The sequence below is a fragment of the Eptatretus burgeri genome, chromosome 2 (genome assembly GCF_056783735.1).
Source record: "Eptatretus burgeri isolate ZD-2024b chromosome 2, Ebu_testis_v1, whole genome shotgun sequence".
Taxonomy (NCBI): Eukaryota; Metazoa; Chordata; class Myxini; order Myxiniformes; family Myxinidae; genus Eptatretus; species Eptatretus burgeri.
In genome coordinates this window covers 81,986,288-81,996,287 of record NC_140962.1, presented here as the reverse complement: position 1 = coordinate 81,996,287, position 10,000 = coordinate 81,986,288, and positions in this window count along the sequence as shown.

The window sequence follows — 10,000 nt, the reverse complement described above, 5'->3', positions numbered from 1 at the left end:
CGGGTTTTGGCAGGACATCAAGGACAGTTGCCACTGCTGCTAGAAACATTGAGTGGCTCAAGGCCGCCTTCAACTATGACCTCTGAGGATTACGGCAGCATAAAGTCTTCCTGCCATAAATCTGAGGAATAAAAGAAGTCTTCCTAATTTTCTCCATACAAATAATGCCTCAGTCTAACTAGCGTGAGGAAAATAGGGCAAATTTCCCGGGTATTACCGGGTACTTCAGCTAGTTTATAATAAAATACCATTTTATGTGGAAAACGTTTTTGTACATTCCAATTTTTATGTTTAAAAAAAATTTTTTTTTTGATTGATCAAATGGTTTATATTGATATGAAATGTTGAATGTATAATACATTTGTAAATTGCCATGCAATTCAGTGGAAGCTGCAAAGTGATAATAAAACTGAATTGAACTGAACATTTGCTATGAGAGTGAAGTAATTCAGCAATTCAAGAGTGTAGCTTGCCTTGGATTCCCATAGGCAGACAGTTTGAAGTGCAAGGCAGGATGCCAGACTGAATTAAAAGCTCGAGATATGTCTAGAGAGATGGCACTGATCTCATGTCCGATAATGAGGGCCTCCATCCATTGTTTGGGGAGTAGAAGCAGCATATTCAAGGTAGAGTGACCAGGTCTGAATCAGAATTGATGATCTGAGGGAAGGTAGCGCAAGGAGAGGGGAAGACAATGCAAGGAGGGGGTAAGGGAAGGAAGCATGAGCAGAAGGGAAGGGAAGGCAGCGTGAGGGGAAGGGAAGGTGGTGTGAGGGGTGATAAAACGCACCCAAATAACATTTTCTTTTTCACCGCCAGGTTCTATATAAAACGTTGAAGAAAAGGAATGATTTTATGTCCACTGCCATGACCTTACTAATGATTGGAACCATGCTGATAGGTCTGTCATTAAAGGGGATTGGTATTTGCACCTTGTTTAGGTAATGCTGTGATGTTGGCAGATTTCTAAGCAGATGGAAGATGACCTACAGTAAATGATAGGGTGAAAAGGGCACAGAGAGGAAGTGCAAGAGCAGTAGAGCAGATTTTTAGGACTCGTGAGCTGATGCCATCCGGTCCAGTTGCCAAACCAAAATTGAGGGATGACAGAAACATCTCCACCTTCTCAGGTGCAAAAGCTACATAGTCCAGGAGCAGTTGGGTACGACTGGGAAGGGTGGGTACAGAGAGGGAGGGGTTGGGGACAAGATTTGGAAGCAAACACAGAATTAAGGCATTCGGCCTTCTCACAAGCGGAATCAGCTGTGGTGCCATTTGAATTTAGGGAAGGGATGGAGGGAGAGCATACATGAGAGACAGACTTGATAAGGTGCCACCAGGTTTTAGAGGAGGAAAACAAGTTTGAAATTTCATTCTGCAGATGTTTTTTTGGTTCTCGTGAAAGTAGACACACACTTGCTGCAGGCTTTGTGGAATAATTTGCAGTCACCTTTGGTTGGATTTGCCTTCCAGGAGAAGAGTGCAAGTTGTTTTTAGCTCTGCAAACTGGACTTCTCAAGATTCTCAAATTGGACATCTAATATATAAAGCTCTTTCTAACCACTGACTGACTCACAGACTGATATTAAACATTGGTACCTTCTGGGTGATGTAGAAAGCTGAATTTTTGCATGCTGATGGACATCGTAGCTGTTACACCAAAAAAATTCACAGAATCGTTGGACAACATCCAAAAATGAAAATATAAATAAATGGGGAAAAAAATGAAAAAAACCGCAGGTGAGTGACCAGAGACAATGAGGAAGCAAGGTAAATTTGTGTGCTGATGGATATCAAAGCCGATACATCAATAAATATCAAAGAACTGTCGAAAAGCATCCGTAAAAGAAAATATAAATAAATTTCAAAAAGAAAATAAATGAATGAAAAATCAAATGCATGTGAGCAATCTGAGACAATGGGGAAGCACGGTTCATATGTTTACACAATATGTAAGCACACCCCACTAGTAAGGATATAAATATCATGGGATGGGTGAAAATAATTTTTGGTGAAAGACATGGAGAATGGTGGTGATGAAGCTATGGGAGGAGGGTTGATGGATCAAGCACTTAGCTGACAGTTTGGGAGGAGGAAGGAAGACTTGTTTTGTGTGGTGTTTGTGTCGTTGTGTATGGTGTATTTTGTGCTGGTGTGTTACAAAATTAATAAACAGACAAAATTAGAACTGTCACTTTATAACTGCTGGCAGTGATGACCGGGTACCAAGACATCCCGCTTTGATTGGACACCTGACCCTGACCCATGACATTAAAAAAAATTATTCAATTGAATTTAGAATGGGATTAAATAAATTAAATTCAAATTAAATGGAAGACCAAATAGGTACAGTCCTGCATCGGAGTAATCAGAAGGAACCCAAACAAGCAAAAAAAAAGAAAAAAAAGATCAAGTCATCTGGAGGAACCTGGATAGGAATCGCATTTCAACTGTTACTCTTCCACCCTCAAACCCATCCAAGCACAGCCAAGTGAGCCTTATTTAAAAAAGATAAAAGAAAGAACCCAAACCAAAAAAAATAAATAATTCTGGCTGCTAGACCATGTGTCCAATCAACTTGATATTTAAAACATATATTCCCCATCACTACTGAATCACAATTCTGAAGTTTCACATCAATTGATTAAGCAGTTCTAGAGAAAACATTATTGAATATATTTCTTAAATCCAATATGGCTGACAAACCATGTGACATCAATTATTCCTTAACAACCTCGTAAACGCATGCCTTAGGGAACATTGATGTGAAGTTTGCCCTCGATCTGTCTTGCTGTTCTGGAGAAGATGTATATATGCTTTCAGGTAAATCCAATATGGCTGCCAAACCATGTGACCTATGATGTCATATGTGTGAACTTTTTGTTCATCATGGATGGGCAGTCATATGGGTTAAGTTTCACCTCGATCTGTTCAGCCATTTCAGAGAAGATTTTTGAAAGTTTAAAATAATAACAATAATAATAATAATAATAATACAGCTGCTGAATCCCGTGACTGATGACATAATCAAAAATAGTTTTGTGCACCATTTTATCCAGAGATGACCCTCAATTTTTCATACTGATCAGAAGTGGCATTCTATATTTGGAATGACATCATAACGCAGGCACCTATGACGTCATTTTTTAAAATCACACATTCCACATGAGTTCTTGCTATGTGCCAAGTTTATATTTTTTCCTTGATGTGGTTTCAGAAATACAGAGGTCCAAAGTTTTGCCGTTTTTCCAATATGGCCGACACATCACGTGACCTATGGCGTCATAATTATCATAAAAACATTCCATGAGTACTCGCACCAATGTTGAAAATTTTGCCTCAATCCGACAAGTGGTTGCAGAGAAAAACACGAAAGTTCTATGCAGACAAACAAACAGACAGACAGACAAACAGTCAGACGGACCCAAATGCAATAACCCTCTCCTTCGGTGAGGGTAAAAATACAGCACGACAAGGTACGATTTGACGTGAATATTGGACGAAAAAACAAACAGCAAGGCAGGGATGAAAAAATAAAACAGTAAACCACGACGGACCTGGTTCGGAAAATGTAGCTCTGATGAGGTGGAAGCACCAGCTGCAGATTCAACCCACACTTGAATAATCCCCGAACCGGAAGCTCAAAGTTGTATTGTGGTTTGAAAGTGCTTTTTAAAGCAAATACTAAAATTACATTTTAACAAACAGCTGCTTTTTAAGAGTGAAGGATTATATCATTTTATACAAATGTAATTATGGATTACGATCACAAACTTCATCTCATGAAATCAGAACCAGCTGCTCTCATTTGACTTCTATCAGTGGTAAAATGCTTAATTGGACAACCACTTGAATCAAATTGTTGTAAAAGACCTCCCAATATAATTCCAATGTGTGAAAGAAAACAAATTGAAAGCTGAGTTGTGAACAGAGTTCATGGTAAAGAAAACTGACTTTCTACTGCTTTGATCTCTCGGGAATGAGATTATACACACACACACACACACACACACACACACACACACACACACACACACACACACACACACACACACACACACACACACACACACCGTCGCTTCGCTGACGGGAGAGAGAGGGGAAGCTAGGAAGTGAAGAGGGGAAGAGCGAGGAAAGGGTGGGGAGGTGGGGAGAGCTATGCATCACCAAATGTTGCTATACCATGGGAGGAAGGGATGTGAGGAGGGGATGAGTGCGAGAGAGAGCGAGAGCGAGAGTGAACGCCTCGATACAACAATGCACCTGGAAACGCCCGTACAATGTCCGAATTGGACAAATCAACACTTTGGGGGAGTCGGAACTGCTGATACTTTCAAATCTGGAGCTTACATCCAGGGCCAAAAAACATGGCGGATTCAGACCCCAGCGAGGTTACCCAGGACACACCTGAAGATCCCAAACTGTGTATGTAATGGGTAATTCCAGCGTAACGGACGTAACATTGAGACAAAAATTGCATCACTAATGTTGAAATTTGAAAAGGTTGGCCATATTACAGAGAGTTTCTTTATTACATATCGTAATTAGTCTCTATGGCTTTCTGATATTGGCACAAACCCCACTGTGTAGTCTACTACTAAAGCAAAAATCAACATTTAAGAAGCGTAACGGACGTAACATCGAAATGGACACAACTAAAACTGGCCAGAGCACAATTCTTAAATCCTGCGAAATAAAGAATTTGTAGTATACCTTTCATTCACGGTAAGCAAACTACGCATTCGTAGCATACTTTCTATATTCCAACGATACGATCTGTCTGTTGTTTGTTATTTTGAAAAGTTCACTGTAACGGACGAAACTCAGCAATGTAACGGACGTAACCCATGCGATCATATATTGGATAATCAATGCTAGGGCGCATTTTATGATATCTATACAATCTCTTACATACATCAGCGAACATTTGGTTGTCTAACAGCTTGTATAAGCCTCATTGCTTGCATATGCCTCATTGATGTTGATCTATATCCATCTTTCAGACTATAGGCACAGAGATTAATGGACTAAATATGTTGATGAGTACATCAACTGAGATGTATGGGATGAGGAGCGTACATGACAGTCGTGGGGGCAGGGAAGGCAAATTGAATTGTCACAAAACACATGAAATGGGATCCGCAAACATAGTTCACACTTGGCAACTGCCGCAAACCTGAAACAATGAATAACAGGGTGTGATAAAATCTGAAAAAATGGGGAGAAACTCCAAAACCAACTTAATGCTACAACTCCGTGACCACAAAACAATATATGGAGAACCTGGAAAATACTCTGTTCATCGATGCGTAGATGTGTGGTCTGCTTTGCACATACCTACAATGATGTACTACACACTACATGCATGCACATGCACCCAAGTTTTGCGCACATACAACGCAGACTAGTGGAGGTTCAGCTTCACGTCTATCAACTTTCGACTCACATTCGTGAGGCGAACGCCGTTTCTATTTCTTGCAGCTGAGCAACTGTGAACTGGCAGACACCAGTCAATCCAACAGGTCCATAAAATATGGTAGACTCGTGAACCTTATCCAGGTCGTCTGTGGCAGGCCATTTAAATACGGTACGGCCACCGACAGAAGACTGGTGAAGAAATTTCATCTCCTAAAATCCAGCTTGCTGGCTGGGCTTTAGTGTGCGGCCAATATAAAAACGACTGATAAAGTCCACCGCATAATATGCTTCTTCTACCAGCGGGGAGTCTGAAGCGTCGTCACGTGGAGGGTGAGGAAGGTCATCCTGACTTATGTTCATGCTCGGATTGCAGTGTCGCTGGCGTTTGAATCTGAACGGATTTGGCACCTGCAGCTATCCCTGTAAAGGAACCAACCTGCGAGACCAATAAACTGTTGGCGTCCGAAGGATCTCTGCACACGAAATGCTGCGACCTGCAATAGTTCAAATACACTATAAATCATTCTTTCCAGGCAATATTGCGGCATAGTGCCTCATTTTTTTGATGTTGATAATCGCCATACGTTTAGAACGTATTTCGTGATTTTACTGCGTTACGAACCTGAGAGCTGGAATCGGCTTCGGAGGATTCAACATCCAAAGGTCATTCAATTCATTCCTGACGGCTTCAACCTCTTCTGATGTCACATACATTATGGTGATGTTGGGGCAGCACTCGGAGGCGACAGCTGCGAACTCCTCGGCGGTACCGACTACGACTTGTTCGCGTAGTATGCGTCGCCAAACCGCACGTTTGACAGTTCCGCCCACTCCATCAATGGGACCTTTGCCGTGTGAGGTTCCGAAGAAGAACCAATCGATCTGAGTTAGATCCTTGTGTTCTTTCTCCGGATAGAGTAGAAGACTTAAGGAGAATCGGTTTTTGAATTGGCTTGCCGCCCCATCAGAGAAACGATGCAAACGTTTAATGACCCCTTCTTTGTTCGCGACGTCCATGATGACCCTGTTAAAGCATGCGACGGCAGCTTTGTCGTGCTGCAAATCATCTCTGATGACGATGAAGGAAAGACGGATTCACGAGTGTTCAACACGCGGTGAACAAAGTCACACCATTTGATGCCCAGTGGACGCTCATAACCTCATTTTGGAATTTAATGTTAAAGTTCTCGGAGAAGTCTTCCTGCAGTACTGCCTCTTCGCTTGTCAATCTTTCTCGGAGTACCTTAACTTGCCTTTGCTGAACTTTAGAAATGAAGACATGTTGTCTCATTCTGCGCAGCTGGTTGATCAGTTCGATCTTGGCGTCGCCAAGTGTAGATGAAACCGGGGACTTCCTGTACTGGTCATCCCACTGCAGATAGTCGCATGTTGTCGACATGTCGCTAAGTTGGAAGTAAGTCATTACTACCGGATCCACAGTTTGCTCGCAAACGTCACAGTGTCCGAGGTAACACTGCAGGTTCCACCCAAAGACGATTTCGTTGATCAGCGTCTGTGCATCAGGTAGAGTTGGTAGGTTTTTCCTAACGCCCTGGAGAAGGAGGTCAAAGTCCTCGTGATACGGCAACAGTAATACTATTGAAACTATTTAAAAACAATAATGGCACCATGATTGGTAGATAATGTGTGAATATGCATATTAACACACATGCCAACCTGGTAAACTTGCAATTTCACCAAACTATATCCACGAATCCCGGCTGTACACCAAAACAATTTTGTAATGGACGCAACGTTTACCATCTGTTAAGGCCCAGTCACACCTTGACGTTTTAGCCAGCTTATGCCGATTTTTGAAAAATTTGTCCAAAGCGCTGGCACACGTCGAATACATTATGGGTAAGTTTTGGAAACATTGAGAGCACGCTGAAAAACACTGCCATACGTCGTAGTACGCTGGCTTTCATCGTTGTACTTTGCGGTTGTCCTCAAATTTTTGCATGCTTGAAATTTTACGACTTATGCCAGCGTATGATTCACAAGTTCCGCTACGCTGGCCATAAGTTGTAGGCACGTTATGCGATCGTTGACACACGTTACTTGTAAGTTAATCATAAGTCGAAACACGTCGGGGTAATGTTTAGCGTACCCGAAACTTATTTCTAACCGATGAGTAACATGTTGAAGGCACGTTACGCGATCGTTCACACACAAGTCGAAACACGTCAAGGTAATGGTTAGCGTCAGTGTTCCAGACTCCCTGGTTTTTTTATTTATTTTTTTTTCTTCGGTATGACGGTGATGTTGACACTTTGATTTCTAGTGTGGTTATGATTTAAATCGTTGAGCGGCAGCCTATTAATTATATTATATTATAACCGCACTAGAAATCGAAGTGTCAACATCACCGTCATACCGAAGAAAAAAAAATAACCAGGGAGTCTGGAACACTGACGCTAACCATTACCTCGACGTGTTTCGACTTATGAGTAACTTACAAGTAAGTTTTGTCGACATGTGCCAACGATCGCATATCGTGCGTACAACTTATTCCCATCGCATGTGGAACGTGTGAGGCATACGGTAAGTACGTAGTAAAAATTTTAACACGTTTAAAATTTTAAGACGTACTCCACTTACTACGACGTATGATAGCGTACTTTAGCGTTCTATTCACGTATACCAAACGTTGACACTTCCATTTCTCCGGCGGTTATGATTTGAATCATTGTGTGGCAGCCTGTTGATAGGCTATGCCACGTGATCGTCGGCGATACGTGTGGCGCGCTATGCATAAGTTAGACTATCATTGGGCATAGGTTGTGTACGCCGACAACAGGCTAAGCATTCATTGTTATAAGTTATCTATAAGACAACGAAACGTTCTGTGTCCGTTAGGCCTAAGTCACATTTGCTCTACGGCGAGGAAACGGCAGCCGTACGCCCTCTGAATTGACAGAAACGTGCGGCGGCCGCAGAGTTTCTGCGGTGGCCTCAGGGTGGCCCTACGCCGTTTGGCTATCTTTTACAGGCCGTAGGGGTCGCCGTGGAATTATAACGCGGAGTTATAACTTTTTTCATTTCTACGTTCGCCGTAGCAATTCGACAAGCCGAAAAAAAAACTGGTAAAAAAATAAAAATAAAAATAAAAAATGAACCCACTCGTTACCGTCCGTCTGGCCGCACGTTCTCCTTAGGCCCTCCCTGCGGTCGCCTTGCGGGCACCTTGCGTCTGCCTTGAAAATTCTATGGCTGCCGCAGGGACGCCCTAAGGTCACCATTCGACATCAAATCAAAGACCCTACGGCACCCCCACGTTTTCGGTCTCCACAATTTATAAATACGCCGTGCGGCTCCCCGAAAAATACAAACATATGTGACTGCTACATTGTGTGACTGTGGAAATACTGCGGCCGCCGTATAATTGCTAGTGGCCGTAGATTTTGGAGACTCCACGGCCGCCGTGGCAAATGTGACCAAGGCCTTAGGCCGAACTAATATGTTATGCATACGACCAACTCGTTATGAATACGTCCGAATCTTTAAAAAAAAACATCAAAAGTTCAGCGTAAGCCAGTGTTTTACGTACATTTTGATACGTTGCCATTGCTGGCTAAAACGTCAAGGTGTGACTGGGCCTTGACGTCCGTTAGAACTCCTATGTTACGTCTGTTACGGAATTTTCCAGAAAATGAGTGGACCCCTCAAGGAAAATCGTATATTTTATAAATAATGGATGAGTTTGCAAAGCGAAAAATTATATTTTGATCAAAAAGGCATTAGACCGTGGATTGCAGGCGTGAATAACACTAAAAAAATGTAACGGACGTAACAATGTGCACCTGGTACAATAAAATGCAAAAAAAAGGTACACAACAGTGGAAATTTTCCAAAATTATACTACAGCCTGATCCTATATCAGCAATATTCATCAGCGAATACTACTTCGGATTAAAACATTCATCAAATAGCCATATTTTCGACAAAATGATAACAGACAGAATGACTTACGGTTGGAAGACGTTGAGGCAGTTCTTTCAAGATGGCCGCCAAATCACGTGACATCATCTACGGAGTAAATATCGCATAAATTATGAAAATTCAGACCGAACGAAACACCGTCCAACAGAAATCGTTTTGAAAAATACATTTTCAAATTTTATGCTTCATGTCCATTATTACGTGGAATTACCCGAATTGTCAAGAAAAAGGATCCCTGTGGACTGTGCCGTCATGGATTGGAAAAGCAGGTTATGAAGCGTTTCACTCAATTAATTTACACTTTCTGCACATTCCATCATTTTTCCTTCACTCAATATAGTCGTCCGAACAGTAGAAAAAGTTAAGTTTAATGCTTTGCTTAAATAAATAAACGAAGTTATAAAAATCGCTAATTTGTTTAAATTTTCAGATTTCAACATTTATTTTGTTCACCACATCCGATTCCCAAATCCGACAGAATATTCCGATGATATACTTTAACCTGTCCGTGAGAGTCGATCGTGTTTCCAAATCGAGGCGTGCTTGAATCGGCCGAACAAAATGGCAGCTGAAGACTCCAGCAACCACAGAGGGCTGACCAAGATGGCGGCTAAAGACTCCAGCAACCACAGAGGGCTGA